We start from the raw sequence: 19,396 nt of genomic DNA, 5'->3' as shown, positions 1-19,396 counted from the left end.
ATGTAAAATGGTTTATTTATTGAATGTGTATACTATTACCTTACAATTGTGGCTGTTTGGAAGGGAATAGATATATTTATTAAATGTGAATGCACTTTATTTGTCAGTATTGGCTGCAGGGAAGTGTACTGTGCTATATTAAATATGGGTACTATTGAATTAACTTTGGGCTGATTAGTGAAAAAAGAAGCATAGAGGATTCACTCATTACTAGGCTTTCCATGTTTCATGTACCTATCCATTTTCCAAACAGGGCTCCAACATTCTAGGATCCAGATATGCAGCAACTAAGTTTAATACACGAGCAGTGGCATCTGATAGTGAAAGATGGAAGAATAGGTAAGAGAGAGCTGGACTCTGCCAGCCATCCTGATTATGTTGGGGCAGTCCCAATTTTGGTTGACTGTCTGACCCAGTCAGGACTTTGTTCCAACTGCTGAGGCAGTTTGTAATGTCCTGCTTTACACTGGTCCTAATAGTTATACACGCAGCTCTGTGATTCAGTGGAAAAGGGATATGAAGGAGATAGAAAGTGGCCTAATACTAAGATGACAGCCACACTACTTAAATGATGGTCATGTACTTTGAAATATAAACTCCCCTGTTCTACAGCTTTTTTCAGAGAGGCAACTCCTCATGGGCCAGTACTGTTAACTTGCCCCTCAGCTTGAGTCCCTCCCCATCACTGACCAGTATTGAATTCCATACTAGCATGCAAGTAATATTGACAAAATACATCATCTTTTTATTTTAAATAAAGCTCACTACTCATCATCTCTTTAATCTGTGCAGCATTTAGTAGTGTAGAGTCTAATAGTCATAGCAATCAACCCTATTTACTTGTTGATATGTAGTTAAATGGTTAATTGCTATGTGCTGTTTCTTAACTGTGTGTTATTGTGCATGACTCCCCTGTCTGAATAACATCACATGTTAGAGTAAATATTATTTACCAAACTTAAAGGTCAGACTGATTAGACTCCAGGTGCAAGACTTATTTACATGGATCTATAAAAGGTTCTGGATGAGCAGAAGACTGTCACAGCAGAGGCATAACTCCCAGAGACAATGGAGGCACCTGCTTCCAGGTGCCAAACCCTGAAGGGGCTCCTCCATCTATAGCATGTCCGGCAGCAAATGTGTGATTCACAGAGAAAAATGAGTGTGACAGCTGATCTTCCACTGCAGCGATGCACCCACTGCTGCTGCAGCGTTGATTAGCTTTGTCCTGGAAGCCTCGCTAACACCTGCAAAAGGGGACAGGAAGGCTCCCATCTGATACCCCTCAGCCTACGCTGCAGCAAGCGACGGTGCAGCAGCCACTGCTGCAGGACAATGAGCTGGGACCTGAGACACCTATCTCAGGGAGCACCGGTACAGAGAGCCACACCCTGGTGACCACCGATTATGCATAACAACAAACGGCTGCTTACCAGCATATGTTGCTGCAGAGTCGGCTGAAACTCCGTGACTCTGACCCACTAGTCATTGTCACACTGCGTACCTGAAGCTGTGGAACAATATGTACATATTAGGCATAATTGTATATGAGCGTCTGTGTCTGATTCGGCGCTGCCAAGGGTAAAAGCCACAGCAAAACGCCCATCGGTGTCCTGCTGTGTATCCAATGCCTCATGTAGAAATTGTGAATACTACATATATATGTTATGTATGTACCTATGCACTGACGTTAGGAGAACTATACATGGGTCTTGACACTGCAGGACACAAGCAGGGCTTGGTAGCGCTAAATCAGGCACATACTCTCATATACATTTATACCTGATATGTACATTATCATACACCTCTAGACCCCATAGAATAATTTTCATATATTCCTTCTAGGTCTGATTTCGTGGGTATATTTTTTTTTGTGTGTGTGTGTGTGGGGGGGGGGGGGCACCAAACTAACTTACCACTGGGCAACTGGGATGAACTTACACCCCTGAGTCACAGTGTAATTGGAGCATCACAGTGCTGTGTGGCTGTACAGTACTTAGTCCAAAAGGGCTTATCATATTGTCTGTATTGACTGTATTGACTGTTGTTTGTCTTCTATCACGTGTATCCTGTTATATTCAATAAAACCTACTCTGGTCTGGAATCAACATGTGGATTAACCTTCCTGCTCACATCTGCTATGCATCTACCAACGTTTAGTCATCTGCCAATATTAGTGTGTGCTCTGTTATAGAGACTGCATACACTGAGTGCTAATATCACATGAGTGCTGTCACTCTTATTTGCGGATAACCGTGTTTGACTCTGTTCATCACTTTCTTCATTGAAACAAAGCAGTGGCAGCAGTGGCTGTTTAGCATGAATAGGCAACAATCATAATAATATAATGGGCCAAGTAAAATGCACAATAGGGATAATGCTGCTATGTACATTCCTTAAAGATGGTGATGAAGCATCTCTCCTAGTTTTAGCAGACGTTGTCTCCCTTGAGGCTGGTATTATATTTATCTCTTAGACTAAGCAACATGGCCCTGTCCTTGTCATCCATTTCATCTAAAGCCTTCTAAGAAAAACATAATGTCCTCAGAGTACCAGTACATTGCCGATTTTTACTTTTGAACACTCTTCTCAAGGTCATTTTTAATGCGTATTCAAAAGTCATTATTGCAGTGAACACTGGATACTGGACAGATACTGAACTCCCGTAAAAGAGAGAGAGAGATGTTGGAGACCATTGACCACATCAAATTTGTATATTTTTCAGACCTTTATTGTTCAGCTGTGACCAGTCTGCATGCCCCATTCCCACCCTATGAAGAGAATGGGTATGAAGTCCCGATGCCGGCAGCCTAAAGGGAGAAGATCCCGACAGGGTAGGTAAGTACTCTCTATCTCTACCCCTCTCCCCCCCTAACCCTTCCTTAGTGGTGCTTAACCTCCTCCCTAGTGCCTAACCCTAACCTCCCCTCGGGGGAGCCTAACCCTAACTCCCCCCTTACCGCACCCAAAACCTAACCCTCCCGGGCTGGTGCCTAACCCTGACCTCCCTCCCAGGAGTGCTTAACCCTAACCTTCCCCCCTAGGGGTGCTTACCCCTAACCTCCCCCCCCAAATACTAACCCTAATGCTAAGGGCGCCCTGGCTTACCTCATTTGGTCCAGTGTTCCGGCGTCAGGATTAAGATAGGCGTCAGTATTTCAACACCTATCTGAAATCCCTTGTCAGGATTCGGATGTCGGTATTGAGACCGGCGACCTTGCGGCCATCGGTCTCATAACTACATCCCCTCTGAAGCATTGAACAAATCTCCATTGCAGATTACTAAGTAATACAGTATGTACAGTTCTGGTTCGGTATGTTCTCTCAACATTTATAATGTCAGTATTTATTATATAGACACCATTACAAAATACTGACAGTCAAAATGTTGATAACCACAATGTCGACATGAAAAAATGCAGAAACTGATAAAATATCGCCATTCAAATTGTTGGCTGGTAAATAATGTCGATACCCAATTTTCATATTTGACCCTAACCCCTATCACTGCTCTAAAATTTTTTGTACTGTGTCGATATTTGACTGTGCGACATTATAGTGAAAAATTTCCCGACTGTTGACATTATGGTTGTCAACATAATGACTCCGGACCATACAGTACTAATAAATCAGAATCCCTACAAATACAAGTATAGTAATTGCACAAATGTACATGGCCAGCACTATGTAAGTAGAGTTGCTATATTTCAAAAATAAAAGTCTGGGACACATTCGGGGGGTCCCGCCAGCGCAGTCATCCTGCATCCCACCCTATTATATAAACCCCATAATATGAGAATTATATTGCCGTGAAGGTAAAATACAGGCTGTACAATAAACTGTAGATGATGTTCCCTCACTTTTATTTTGGTCATGAGTAGGGGTGTGGATTGGTTTTGCCAAAACCACCCTTCCGTGTTTTGGGTTCTGGGTTTTGTGTTTTGGATCTGTATTTTTTTAAAAAAAGCATAAAAACAGCTAAAATCACAGAATTTGTGTGTTTTTCTGCTCCTATGCTATTATTAACCTCAATAACCTTAATTTCCACTCATTTCCAGTCTATTCTGAACACCTCACACCTCACAATAGTGTTTTTATGTCCAAAAGGTTGCACCGAGGTAGCTGGATGACTATGCTAAGCGACACGAGTGGGCGGCACAAACACGTGACCCATCTAGGCGTGAAACTGCAGTGGCAGACAGGATGGCAGTTTGAAAAACTAGGCCCCAAACTGTACATAATGCAAAGAAAAAAAAGAGGTGTAAGATGGAATTGTCCTTTGGTCCTCCCACCCACCCTTATGTTGTATAAACAGGACATGCACACTTTAACAAACCAATCATTTCAGCGCCAGGGTCTGCCACACAACTGTGGCTGAAATTATTGGTTCGTTTGGGCCCCCACAAAACAAGCTGGCAATTAATCTGTCCCTGCACAAACTGGCTCTACGGAGGCAAGATGTCATCCTCATCCTCCTCATCCACCGATTCCTCACCCTCTTCAGTGTGTACATCCTCATCCTCACAGAGTATTAATTCGTCCCTGCTGGAACCACAGGTCCCTCTGTACGTTCTGGAGGCTGGTCTCCCTGGAAGAGTTGATAATTCATTTTATGAACATCATCTTCTCCACATTTTGTGGAAGCAACCTCCTACGCCTTTCGCTGACAAGGTTCCCGGCTGCACTAAACACTCTTTCGGAGTACACACTGGAGGGGGGGCAACTCAGGTAAAATAGAGCCAGTTTGTACAGGGACCTCCAAATTGCTTCTTTTTCCTGCCAGTACAGGTACGGACTGTCTGACATGCCTACTTGGATGCTGTCACCGATGTAATCCTTTAACAGACAGACGCACGCTTGTCGCTGCTGCTTTGAGGATGCAAGTGCGGCTACAGCCCACAAAATTCACAAAGACAGAAAAAAAAAAAGAATATTTTTATTGTTTGTGGAGCACACTTTGAGGGTTACACCACCCTTTAACAGACAGACGCACGCTTGTCGCTGCTGCTTTAAGGATGCAGGTGCGGCTACAGCCCACACATTTCACAAAGACAGAAAAAAAAAGAACAATATTTTAATTGTTTGTGTAGCACACTTTGAGGGTGTCACCACCCTTTAACAGACAGATGCACGCTTGTTGCTGCTGCTTTAAGGATGCAGGTGCGGCTACATCGCACACAAGTCACAAACACATTAAAAAAATAGTTTTTTATTTTTTGGAGCACTTTGAGAGTTACACCACCCTTTAACAGACAGACGCACGCTTGTCGCTGCTGCTTTAAGGATGCAGGTGCGGCTACAGCCCACACATTTCACAAAGACCGGAAAAAAAAGAACAATATTTTAATTGTTTGTGGAGCACACTTTGAGGGTGTCACCACCCTTTAACAGACAGACGCACGCTTGTCGCTGCTGCTTTGAGGATGCAAGTGCGGCTACATCGCACACAAGTCACAAACACATTAAAAAAATAGTTTTTTATTTTTTGGAGCACTTTGAGAGTTACACCACCCTTTAACAGACAGACGCACACTTGTCGCTGCTGCTTTAAGGATGCAGGTGCGGCTACAGCCCACACATTTCACAAAGACCGAAAAAAAAAGAACAATATTTTAATTGTTTGTGTAGCACACTTTGAGGGTGTCACCACCCTTTAACAGACAGACGCACGCTTGTCGCTGCTGCTTTAAGGATGCAGGTGCGGCTACAGCCCACACATTTCACAAAGACCAAAAAAAAAAGAACAATATTTTAATTGTTTGTGTAGCACACTTTGAGGGTGTCACCACCCTTTAACAGACAGACGCACGCTTGTCGCTGCTGCTTTAAGGATGCAGGTGCGGCTACAGCCCACACAATTCACAAAGACAGAAAAAAGAAGAAGAATATTTTTATTGTTTGTGTAGCACACTTTGAGGGTGTCACCACCCTTTAACAGACAGACGCACGCTTGTCGCTGCTGCTTTGAGGATGCAAGTGCGGCTACATCGCACACAAGTCACAAACACATTAAAAAAATAGTTTTTTATTTTTTGGAGCACTTTGAGAGTTACACCACTCTTTAACAGACAGACGCACGCTTGTCGCTGCTGCTTTAAGGATGCAGGTGCGGCTACAGCCCACACATTTCACAAAGACCGAAAAAAAAAGAACAATATTTTAATTGTTTGTGTAGCACACTTTGAGGGTGTCACCACCCTTTAACAGACAGACGCACGCTTGTCGCTGCTGCTTTAAGGATGCAGGTGCGGCTACAGCCCACACATTTCACAAAGACCAAAAAAAAAAGAACAATATTTTAATTGTTTGTGTAGCACACTTTGAGGGTGTCACCACCCTTTAACAGACAGACGCACGCTTGTCGCTGCTGCTTTAAGGATGCAGGTGCGGCTACTGCCCACACATTTCACAAAGAGAAAAAAAAGAAGAATTTTTTTATTGTTTGTGGAGCGCACTTTGAGGGTTACACCACCCTTTAACAGACAGACGCATGCTTGTCGCTGCTGCTTTGAGGATGCAGGTGGAATCTAGATGGGAATTGGAACCGGGGACACACTACATCCATCAATTGTCTAAATCCCACTGCACTAATGGCGGATACCGGACGCACGTCTAACACCAACATAGCAGTCAAGGCCTCAGTTATACGTTTTGCTTCAGGATGACTGCTGTCGTACTTCATCCTCATCGCTAGGGACTGTTGGAGGGTCAATTGTTTAGTAAAAGTAGTGGTGTTCCTACTTCCTCTCTGGGATGATGAACAACTCCCAGCAGCAGCAACAGCACTAGGAGGAAGTGGTTCTTGATCTTTCCCTATTTTATTTTTATCGGAGAAAGTTTGGTCCTCCATTTATGTTATATTGATATATACGTGCGGCAAAGGCGCACACAAACACAGAAAATATTTTTTTATTTTTGCTGGAGAGTAGTGCACTTTGTGGGTTACACCACCCTTTAAGAAATGAGCCAGCCGGCTCTTTACTTATGGGACACAGGCGCACGCTTGGCACAGCTCCTTTGTTGATGCACGTGCAGCCACAGTGCACACAATTCACAAACACAGAAAATATTTTTTTATTTGGTTTGGAGTTTACTTTGGGGGTTACAGCACCCTTTAACGGTCAAGCCAGCCGGCCCTTTACTTATGACACAGGCGCACGCTTCGCACTACTTTGTTGATGCACCAGCGGCTACTGCGCAAACAATTCACAAACACAGAAAATATTTTTTTATTTGGTTTGGAGTGTACTTTGGGGGATACAGCACCCTTTAACGGTCAAGCCAGCCGGCCCTTTACTTATGACACAGGCGCATGCTTGGCACTACTTTGTTGATGCACGTGCGGCTACTGCGCACACAATTCACAAACACAGAAAATATTTTTTTATTTGGTTTGGAGTGTACTTTGGGGGTTACAGCACCCTTTAACGGTCAAGCCAGCCGGCCCTTTACTTATGACACAGGCGCACGCTTGGCACTACTTTGATGATGCACGTACGGCTACTGCGCACACAATTCACAAACACAGAAAATATTTTTTTATTTGGTTTGGAGTGTACTTTGGGGGTCACTGCACCCTTTAACGGTCAAGCCAGCCATCCCTTTACTTATGACACAGGCGCACGCTTGGCACTACTTTGTTGATGCACGTGCGGCTACTGCGCACACAATTCACAAACAGAGAAAAAATATTTTTTTAGCACTTGGGGGGAGCACCCCTGACGGACAGAGCACCTCCTGGACAACACTACAGCACCCCTTTAGGACTGGGAAACTGCACAGGACTTTGGAGTGGACACAGCCCCTATGGACAACTGACTGCACAACACAGTCCAGCCAGCCCCTATGGACTTTGAAGTAGTGGACACAGCCCCTATTAACAACAGCAGCACAGCACAACACAGCCAGCCCCTATGGACTTTGAAGTAGTGGACACAGCCCCTATGGACAACAGCCACACAGCGCAGCACAGCACAGCACAGCACAACACTACTCTGCACTACACTACACAGCCCAGCCAGCCCTAACTCCCTTCCTCCCTCTTCACTGTCCACAGCCGAGTGAGAAAATGGCGCCGACGCGGGTACCTTATATAGGATCCAAAACCCGCGAGACCCGGAAGGCGGGATGATGACGTTTTGCCTCGATTTCAGATCCGAGTCAGGCGGGAAAAGTCGAGCCTGACTCGGATCGGCCTCGGATCGGGGGGGCTCGGGGGTATTCAGATTTCAGAAATCCGAACCCGCTCACCCCTAGTTTATAGTGAGTTCATAACTGAGAATACACATTCCACAGAAGAGTTAGTCAGGGCCGTAACTAGGGGTGTGCAAGCAAGGTCAATTCAATTCAGACCTGGTAGCTAAGATGCATACTCTCGCTGCTGCCGATGGTTTTCATTGTGCACATGGGTATGCATCGCAGTGCGCGTGTGCATACTTTAGCGAAAGTTCACAATGCATTTGCTCGCTGCACATGGGTTGTTATCAGGGCCAGATTAACAATGGGGCGGATGGAACTACAGCTCCAGGCCTCCACATAAAAATAGGCCCATTGTCATGTCAACATGATGTTAACTGGCCATCTGCTCTCCACACGGTCAGCCATAAATCATAAGTAGTAAAATTGTATTTCTATTTACCTCACAAAATTAAGCATTTTTTTATTTTACATATTTAGGGAAATATTGGGTATAGGGATGTACACGCCCACATGGCACTGACCACACCCACACAGCACTGGTCACACCTCCTCTGCTTCTCATAATAGGCCCTTAGTAATTTTCAGCTCCAGGCCCATGTGGCCCACAATCCGGCCCTGTTTGTTATTACACTGAAGTTCTTGCAGTGATTGCGGCAGGATATGGTCAACCTAAAGCGCTGCGATAACATCCGATGTTACCCGATGGTTGCATACACTACCTGGACATAACATGTACAAGTGGGCGTCTTAAGACAGGCTGGTGGGTGTCTGCATACTCTATGTGATCGCTCTCTAAAAAATACTGGGTGTTGCTAATGCATTGCTGTGCGATAGCAATGCCTACGCAATTTGCATACACATCGTGCCGCGGCTCTGAATCAGGCCCAGAGTTTAGGGCACTGTGGGTGGTACCGTCGCTGCCCCATGGCATTTGGTTCTGGCTACTAGGGAGCCTGTAATGGTACCCTGTAGCAGGTTCGTTGTTCCATTGCCACCTTAAGTGTCCTTTGGACACTTCAGACATGCACACTGTAGCATGACCTCATCCGGTCAGCGGGCATGGCACTGGGTGCAGTCCCAGCTACTGTAGTTTTATGCAACTTTAAATTATACAGTTCAAAATGTTGTTCTTCAATAGTAATTGAAGAGATTTGCTGAACAACTGCTAATGATGATTTAGCGCCAGGCCAACTTATATTTTCCCTTCACGTTAGACCAAGCCATGAAACATGAGCTAATTCCTCTGTAGGATTTGAACTACTCACTTTTGAATATCACACATGCATCGTAAAACTCGCCACACTGGCTATGAAAACATTGTTCGGTTAAGTTCCCCTCATCGTACAATGCTTGTAGCAGTTTTGAAAAATGACTGTTGGGAGCTGATAGTATCGAGCACCATTTATCATACGCAATGAGTTTTAAAACCTGTTGTGTATGATAAAACTCATTGATAAATGTGAAAACGATTTGCCAGACTCAGAGTAAAAGCCAAATACAAGTTGAAATACAAAAAAGACAATTTTTTTAATCCCTTATTGCAGGGTAACAATATTTACAAGTATGGAGTGTTTTGCATAGCATTTAGTACAGCAGCAGATATTTTAGATATCTGCTGAGATCCCCAGTTTTCTATTGCAAAAGCAACACCAATAAGTTTCTTTGGGGGGCTGCTTAATTGACAAACTTACCAAGAAGCTTGGCCCCAATAGTGAACACTCTGCAGATTTTGTTGTCTGAGGCATCTATAGGAGCAGAAAGTAAAGAGATCGCATTTTACTTCTTACCAATCACTGGGAGCCATGGTCACCCCGACTCAGATCATACAATCATCACAAACAGGGGTAATAAGGATACCTTAATATCGGGGACTGGTTGCAATTAATAATAAATATGCTGCTTAGTCTGCGTCAAGTAGACTCATGTTTCATAACGTCATGAGCAAACCTATTTTGCACTACAGCTTTGGAGTGTAATAGATTAGCCCGTCAATAGATCTCACTAGTTTGGGCAGAAAATCTCACACATTATTATTATTATTATCATTTATTTATATGGCGCCACAAGTGTTCCGCAGCGCCTTACAAAGTACATAAACAAGTTGTAGACAAACGACTTACAGAACAATACAATACAGGACCAGGACATGGATAATATATATTATTGCTACATTAGCGACCATAACACCCAGATAAGCAACAGGGCATAAGCAACCAAGCGTTAGGTGCCCTAGTGGAGAGTAAGAAGTAGATGAAACTAAAGTAGGGGGAAGCACAAGAGGGTAGAGGGCCCTGCTCGTAAGAGCTTACATTCTATTAGGGAGGGGAAGACAAACAGGGGTGACACAGATGGGGTAGATGGGGAGGAAGGAGCATGGAGCAGTTGTTAGGATGAGAGCTGGAAGGCTTTGATGAAGTAGTGGGTCTTAAGAGCCCGTTTGAAGGATTGCAAAGAGGTGGAGAGTCTGATGGGGAGTGGGAGAGAGTTCCAGAGGTGGGGAGCAGTGCGGGCAAAATCTTGGAGGCGGGAGTGGGAGGAAGTAAACAGTTGGCATGAGAGGTGGCATGCATTAGTTGAACGAAGAGAGCGCAGAGGAGAGTGAAGGGAGATGAGATCAGAGATGTATATGGGAGAAGATTGGGGAGGGCACATACTGTATGTGTATACTCTGTATATATACAGTAATCTTCTCAGCTGTTTAATACTGTTAATTCAACACTACAGTAAACACCTCATTTCATAGATTTTAGAAATCTGCAGACTACACACAATTAGACCCTAACGAATTCACAGGTACACCTAAGGGGCATATGTCTTACAAATGTCAGAGGGCAAATGCAATAAAACGCAATTCCGCCAAAATTGCCGCTAGATTTAAAGTAGCTATAAGTTTTAAGGCAAAAACATGTTTGATAGGTGTCTGATAGGTCAATGCTAGTATAAGGTGAGATCTAAATGGGGTAAACAAAATGGTGCTGAAGACGAGAGAGCCACTGAGGGTTTTAAGAAAATCTTTTTTTCTTTTTTTTAAAACTCACTCATGAGCTCCGCCTTCCGGCTCCCGCACTGGATGAAGGGAGAGATGCATAGTTCCTAGCAGGACAGGAGCAGCGGACAGCAGCAGGTGCAGAAGCGGGGATTCCGGTAATTATAATTTTGTCTGGCTGTGTGCGTGTTTTATGTGTAAAAGTCACTACTACTGGGGGCACTGTATAAGGTGCACTATATATTGAGGACTGCATAGGGGGCACTATATAAGGGGAGCTACTGGGGGCACTGTATGAGGGACACTACTGCGGGCACTATATATTGGGCACTCCCGGGGGCACTATATAATAGAGCATTATATAAGGGCACTACTGGTGGCACTGTTTAAGGGGCACTACTGGGGGCACTATATATTGGGCACTGCATAAGGGGCACTACCTGGGCACTGCATAATGGGCACTACTGGGGGCACTGTATAAGGGGCACTACTGGGAGCACTGTATAAGGGGCACTCTTGGGGGCACTGCATAAGGGGCACTGCATGATGGAAATTACAACAGGGGGTGTTGCATAAGGGGAACTACTACTGGGGGCACTGTATAAGGGGCACTACTGGGGGCATTGCATAATGTGCACTACAACAGGGGGCATTGCATATTGTGCACTACAACAGGGGGCATTGCATAACGGGCACTACTACTAGGAGCACTTCATAAAGAGCACTACTACAGGGGGCATTGCATAAGGGGTGCTGCTACTGGGGACATTGCATAGGGGGCACTACTACAGTAGGCATTGCATGAAGGGCACTACTACTAGGGGCATTACATAAGGGGCACTACTACTGGGGGGCATTAAGGTGCATATGGAATTGAAAGGAATGTTCCCAGAGTGACAAGAAACGATGGTGTGTCATGTTGACATGCCCCCATCTTTCAGTGGCCACGCCCACTTTTTTGTGCTAGCACACATGGGAGGGGGGGGGTCCATTTTTCATCTTGCCCTATGGTCCAAATACCCTAGTGATGCCACTGGCAGGCTTGAAGCTAGCGTGACTAGGAAACTGCATTCATGATAACACCAGCCTTCCCAGCCCCATGTGCAATGTAAAAGTTCACCCAAAACCAACATTTTTTTTTTTTTTTGCAAGCTGAGATCGGTAGTTACAGTATGTGTTAATTTTATTGTTGTAAACAGACATGGATGTATCCACAGATACGTCTTTTATATGGCATATCTCTTGCGGGTGCTGGAGCGTGGGAGTAACAATAAGCAACTTGATTACCATCGGAAGCACTACCTAGCTGCTTTTCGTTGGCTAAGTAGAAGTTATACCCTAACCTAAATGTTTACTTATTTGTGGTCCTGTATTTACAAGGTTTCCATGGGAGCTCAAAGTGTTAAATGGGCCCAGGGCTTCTTTCCTGGCTCTTGCATGCTGACATCACAAGATTATCAACAACACATTTTCAGCGGTTGTAATCCAGGAGAGTGGTTTTGACCAGTGTAAGATATCAGGAGATCCACCATTAATTACATGCTGATTTTGGTATAACTACTTACAGTACTTCTCAGCTCCTGGTCTATCTGCAGGTAGGTGTCCACGTTTTGTCTCTACTCTTTAGTGTTCAGATGTGTGTCTGTGTGTCTGGGTCACAAAAGGAGAGAGAGTGGTAGGGTTGGAAAAATAATTGGTAATGTATGGCTCAATGAAAAACATATTGAATTCTGAGTAAAATTTGAAAGATGAAGGTGCGCAATTAGAGATGGTAACCTTCCAAGATCTCGGAGGGACCAGTTTTTTAAGATCCCAGCATAGATGTTTTAATATGAGGTTCGTGTGGAGAGCCACAGCTGGTTTTATTAAGAAAAAAGCTAGGTGTAGTTTATCTTGTCGACTTTTATCATGTTGACACTGATGAAAATGTCAACATGATTAGAATGTCGACAAAACATCACTGGTGGTGTAGTGGTGGCTCACCTGTTACAGGGTCCGGCAGTCAGGTGATGACTTCCGGCAGATCCAGTGGTGCTTCTGGCAGTGAGTATGACTAACCCAACACCCTAGTGTCTAACACTAACCTCTCCTCCCAAAGCCTAACCCTAACCCTCCCCCTAGTGCCTAACCCTAACCTCTTCTCACATGGCCTAACCCTAACCCTCCCCCTAATGCCTATCCCTAACCTCTCCTCCCATAGAATAACCCTAACCCTCCCCATAGTGCCTAACCCTAACCTCTCCTCGCATAGCCTAACCCTGCCACTAATCCCTAATCCTAACGTCTCCTCCCATAGCCTAACCCTCCCCCTAATGCCTAACCCTAACCTCTCCTCAGTGGCGTAACTAGGGCAGGGCGAGTGGGGCACGTGCCCCCCCGCGCCGCCGGCCACGGTACCGGCCAGTCCTAGTTAGCCAGTGTAGTGCCGACCGCAGTGAGTGCGGTCAGCACTACACATTTACACAGGACCGGTGCTAGGCTTCCCAGCGCTGGTCCTGTGCTGCACAGCTGAGCCCCTTCCCTCCCCCTGAGCGCTTGCCCAATAGCGCCAGGAGAAGGGTGGAAGGCTGGCTCATGCTGTGCATAACACACACATCGCCGCCAGTGCTGGTGGCGATGTGTGTGTTAATCAGCAGCCAATGAGAGTCAGACAGACTCTCATTGGCTGCTGCTGCTGCACACACATCTCTGGCAACGCTGGTGGAGATGTGTGTTAAACAGCAGCCAATGAAAGTCAGATAGACTCTCATTGACTGCTGCAGCGCCCACTGCAAGAGCCGGCTCCCTTCCGGCTCCTGCAGTGGGTAATCGGAGAAACATCATGACGTCTCTCCCATAATGCAGAGCGCGCCAGCCCGGGAGGACTGACGTGCGGACGGCGGCGGGAGATAGAGCTTGGATTCAGGTAAGTTTTTTCTTTTATTTATTGTCATTTTCAGTGTGTATTTGTCGGGGGCGGGGACACTTATATTGGGGCACTGCATCGGGGGGGACTACTGCTAGGGGACTACTACTGGGGGCACTGCTTCGGGGGGGTTACTACTGGGGGCACTGCATTGGGGGGCACTACTATGGGGGCACTGCATCATGGGGGACCACTACTGGGGACTACTACTGGGGGCACTGCATCGAGGTGGACTCCTACTGGGGACACTATATAAAGGGCACTGTAAATCAGGGACTACTACTGGGGGCACTGCATTGGGGGGACCACTACTGGGACTACTACTGGGGTGGACTACTACTGGGGGCACTGCATCAAGGGGGACTCCTACTGGGGGTACTATATAAAGGGCACTGTATAGGAGGGACTACTACTGGGGGCACTGCACAGGGGGATAACTACTGGGGGCCTGCATAAGGGGGACAACTACTGGGGGCACTGTATAAGGGGCACTACTGGGGGCGTGCGTAAGGGGGGATCACTCCTGGGGGTCTACATATGGGGGATCACTACTGGGGGCACTGTATAAGGGGAACTAATGGGGGGCTGCATAAGGGAGACCACTACAGGGGGCACTGTGTAAGGGGCACTGCATATGGGGGCCTGTATAAGGGGAACTAATCGGGGGCTGCATAAGGGACCACTACTGGGGGCATTGTATACTGGGGGTACTATATAAGGGGTACTACTGAGGGCCTGCATAAGGGGGACCACTACTAAGGGCACTGCATAGGGGGGACTGTATAAGGGGCACTGCATTAGGGTGCATATGGAAAAAATTTTTCCCAGTGACAAGAAAGGGGTGTGTGTCATGTTGACATGCCCCATTTTTCAGTGCCCACGCCCCTTGTGACCATGCCCATTTTTTGCCGTGCGCGCCTATCGCGGTGCGCGCACATGAGGGGGCTCCATTTTAAATTTGCCCTGGGCTCCAAATACCCTAGTTACGCCACTGCCTCTCCTCCCATAGTCTAATCCTAACCCACACCCCTAGTGCCTAACCTCTCCTCTCATAGTCTAATCCTAACCCTTCCCCAGTGTATAATCCTCTGCTACCAGTCCATGCAGAATGTTGGCATTTTATATGTTGACAAGCCGACATTCTGCACATGCCGACGTGGTCAATGTCAACATTTTCAAAATGTGGGCATAATAACTGTTGACACTGTAATAATGATGTTATGAATGTCAACATTGTGACTACATCCTCATACCTTTCAGGGCCGACGAGAGCCATGTTGGGCCCAGGTGACAGGGGGTGTGGCCTAATCGCAAGAGGTGTAGCCACACCCCCTTAGAAAAAATAACTTTTGCCATGCGCACTGGGGAGGGAGGTGCTGTGAGCCCCTCAGCCCGGCGCACAGCTGATGGGGGGCGCGAAATGCGTGATCGCTCCCCCCATAGGAATAGGAGACTGCTCTGGCTGCTGCTTTAGTAACCACGAGCAGTCTCCCAGTGTGTGCTGGGCTGCTGTGACTTAAGAGGGAGGGGGAGCGGTGCCGTACCCAGGCCCCCGCCAGGCCCCTGCAGCATGCCCAGGCCTGGGTAATTTGTACCTGCTCCCCCCCCCTCTCGGCTCTATTGTAGAGCTATGACAGAAAGTAACCTATTAAGAATGAGACCAGCACATGGAGGGTGTAACACAACATCATAGTGCTTAACAACAGTGCTTACATTGGTATTATACAGTAGGATTACTTATTTTCAATGAAATACGCAATCAGATGCAAATGATATGAAGAAATGAATTAATAATACCTGCAATTTATAAATATCTGTGACCTCCTGAATCTCAGCCTGTGCTGTAATATAGTGGTCACTCTGGTCAAGGGCCCCTGATAGCACCTGTGGTGTGGGGCTGGCTGCATGCTCAGTCCTGGGTCACCGGTATTGCTTATTTAAGTATGTTTATCGTTAATGAACTAATTAATATGGAATAAATAAACTCTTTATAACTAAATTAAATTTGAATGTGTTTTACTGTTATGTATTTGTGAAAAGTTTTTGTATTTGAAAAAACAAGATAAAAGATTTTATTACAACCCTCAGTGGCTCTGTTGTCTTCAGCACCATATTGTCTACCCCCTTTAGGTCTCACATTGTACTAGCACTGACCTATCAGATGCTCCCATACAGAATCATGCATGTCAATCAGACACAGGCTGTAAGGAGAGTTCTGGCCACCATCAGTTTCAGCATGAAGATGTCATGCTGTTTTGTTTTGTGTTGTCTTTAGAATGTGACTACACAGCCCCAATATTTTTCACAGTAACCAGTAACTTAAGTCAACACAAGTCACAGTGCCCTGGGTGCACTCTTTGGGTGGCCTGGGGCAGTTGGGCCCACCTTGGACTTCCCCAATAGTCGGGTCATTCCAACGATGTACAATTTTCTGTACATCATACAATTGCTCAATACAGAAATGTCATCTGTTTTTGTTTAATTTCACAATCCAATTGTCAAACTCCTTCACAATTTCTACATTTACATGGTACCATATACTGTACAGTATAATGAATATACTATCACACAGAACAGTGCATAAATAAGGCACAATTTACCAGTATAATCAAGTTTTAAATATGTTTTGTTTCTTGAAACCAAATTGACACAAGAAGGGTTTACAATGACCTTCCACTCTAGGGATTATCTCTGCTAAACTCTCACATTTTTATGGGTCCCACAGGTACTGTATCTGTGGAAGACACTAAACCGCAATGTATATTTCTATGTGGAATGGTGGGAGATAGTTTGTAAATTTATTAGAATTATGCATCCATGCTTAAAATTCGTAAAATGTCATCTTAAGCTTTAAGCTGCATACACACACAATGATTTTATGAACGATTATCGTTAAACGATATCGTTTAACGCTAATCGTTTGAAAAAATCATTCACTTTCTGAGTCAAACGATAAACGATAATCATTCATGCGCGTTCATGTTTGTAGTTTGTAGTTCAGTCAGACTTATCAACTCAACGATTTTCAGTAAGGGAATATGCAAAAATCGTTTGTAGTTCAAAAAAATCGTTCATTACACTTTAAAAAATCTGACAGATAATCTGACAGAAAATCGTACATAAAATTGTTCATAAAATCGTTGGTAACAAAATCGTTGTGTGTGTATGCAGCTTTAGCCATACTTGCTTACCCTCCCGATTTGGTCGGGAGCCTCCCGAAAATCGGGTGCCGCTCCCGACCTCCCGAGAAGGCAGGCAAACCTCCCGGCTGCAGCCCAATCCTCCTATCTTCCCCACAATTACCTTTGAAAACCCTGCAGCGGGGGTCGGTGACACGATTCACGCTGAATCGCGTAATTTTGTCCCCATTACCTGCTTCACAATGCCTGTAATATCGGCATTGTGTAGCGGGGGCAGGGCCAAAATGACGCAATCGTGTGGCCCCGCCCCCACCTCACCCACAAATACTTGTAGCCAAGCCGGTCCCGCCTTCTTGTGCTGGCCATGTCCACTGTCATGCCAATCTGGCCGCTCCCTCCCGGAAGGGGCAGCCAGAAAGTCGGCAAGCCTTTTCTTTAGCCTTAGACAGTATAGAAAGTGGCAGAACTATTCTTAGTTCAAGGTATGCAATCTTGCCAGTCCGTGGTCCCCACTCTGCATCTGATACTGACAAGCCCTGCCTGAAGCCTTTAAAAGAACAGAGGGCCTGATTCAGAGCCGGACGCAAACAGCCGTTCGCTCGTACGCATTCGATTGTTTTAAAACACGCATGCGTCCGGTTTTCATTGCGCATGTGCGGCCGGATCATTGCGGTCATTTTTCGTTCGCTCGTATATACAGCGAACAGGAAGTGACCTATGTCATTTGATAGACAGAATGTTACGTTTATGGGTGGTAACGGGGGTGGAGACGAGAAAACGCAGGCATGGCAAGCCGTTTTTTGGGCGAACATGTATTATCTTGTGCGAACATCCAATTTGGACGCTATTTTGAATACGTCACTGTGTGATCCAGTTTCCATTATGACTGCTCATTCAGCTTGTGATAGGGTATTGGCTCTCGCAAAGACGATGGTCTCTTCGTAGCTCCCTTAGCGAATCGATGTTTTGCTATTCTCCTTTACAAGGCACAAGACCAATCATCTAATAATTGGATCACTTGCGAGAAGCTGATTTTCAATGGCCATGATTTATTAGCTAAATTTGGAACGCATGTTGTGTTCCTATTTGTTTGTGTTTTGTAATCACAGCAATCACAAAATATATGTTTAAATAAAGGTAAAAATGCTTGATTTTTTTGCTATATTCCGTACGCATGTTGTTGTCAAATTTATTTTGTTTTTAAAAAGCCCAACACATTTTTTTTGTCTGTAAAATTTTTTGTTACATTTTGGTTACAATACAGAAAGACAATCAGCTACTAATTGCTTTGCTTGTGTTATTGTTTACCTACCTTATGTTTTTTGGATTTAAACATTTTTTTAAGTATATGACCTTTGTTATGTATTTAAGTGTTTGTTCCAGTCCATTTTAGCCATTTGCTAATGATTTTGACACACATTTTTTTTTAAGGGATTTTTATTTTTAAAAAATTAAACGTTCACATTTTGTTAGAAATGTGGCTTTTTTTTCAGCCAAATTTTTTTTTTTTTTAATCCCAAAAATAAATTAATGTAATAAAAAAAAAATTTCACAAGAAAGGAGAGGGAGGTTTGGTCTATCAAAAATATTGGGCAAACACAGAGATGGAATTTGGGGAAATTGGCCAGTGCTGTCAACGCCTTCTCCCCCGCTTGGCTTGATGTTGGAGGGAGCATGACTTTGTCTGTCCGGTTGTACAGCGTGCCTAGGCAGAGGTAGCTGGTGTTTCCTCTGGGCTAGGCATAGGGCTAGGAACATTTGGAGGGATGGCCGATGTTGCGCCAGAGGTGGAGGGCCCTGATGTTCCAGCAGGAAGGGAGGCAGGCTCCAACATGCGCAGGCGGATGAGCTGCTCCAGGGCATTAGCTATTCTGACATTGGCCGCAGCGTTTGCCTCCAGGGTGTCCGCCACCCGTAGCAGATTGGCGTCCATCCTCATCAGAATCTCGGTGTTTTTATCCGTTTTATCATTGAGATCTGTGAGAAGGGCCACTGCCTGCGAGGGGGAAGGCCCTGGACTGTCCGCCACAGGGTCCCCAGCCGGAAATACTGCTTCCTCCCCTGTGGAGCCAGCAGATCTACTGTGGCCAAACCTCAGTTCTGGAGAAGACTCGTCCTCTTCTGTGCCTGTGTGAAAAAGAGAGATCATAAAAATATTAGTACATT

The sequence above is a fragment of the Taudactylus pleione genome, unplaced genomic scaffold, assembly GCF_031769625.1.
Source record: "Taudactylus pleione unplaced genomic scaffold, aTauple2 ptg000758l, whole genome shotgun sequence".
Lineage (NCBI taxonomy): Eukaryota > Metazoa > Chordata > Amphibia > Anura > Myobatrachidae > Taudactylus > Taudactylus pleione.
Note: the sequence above shows the minus strand (reverse complement) of the source record.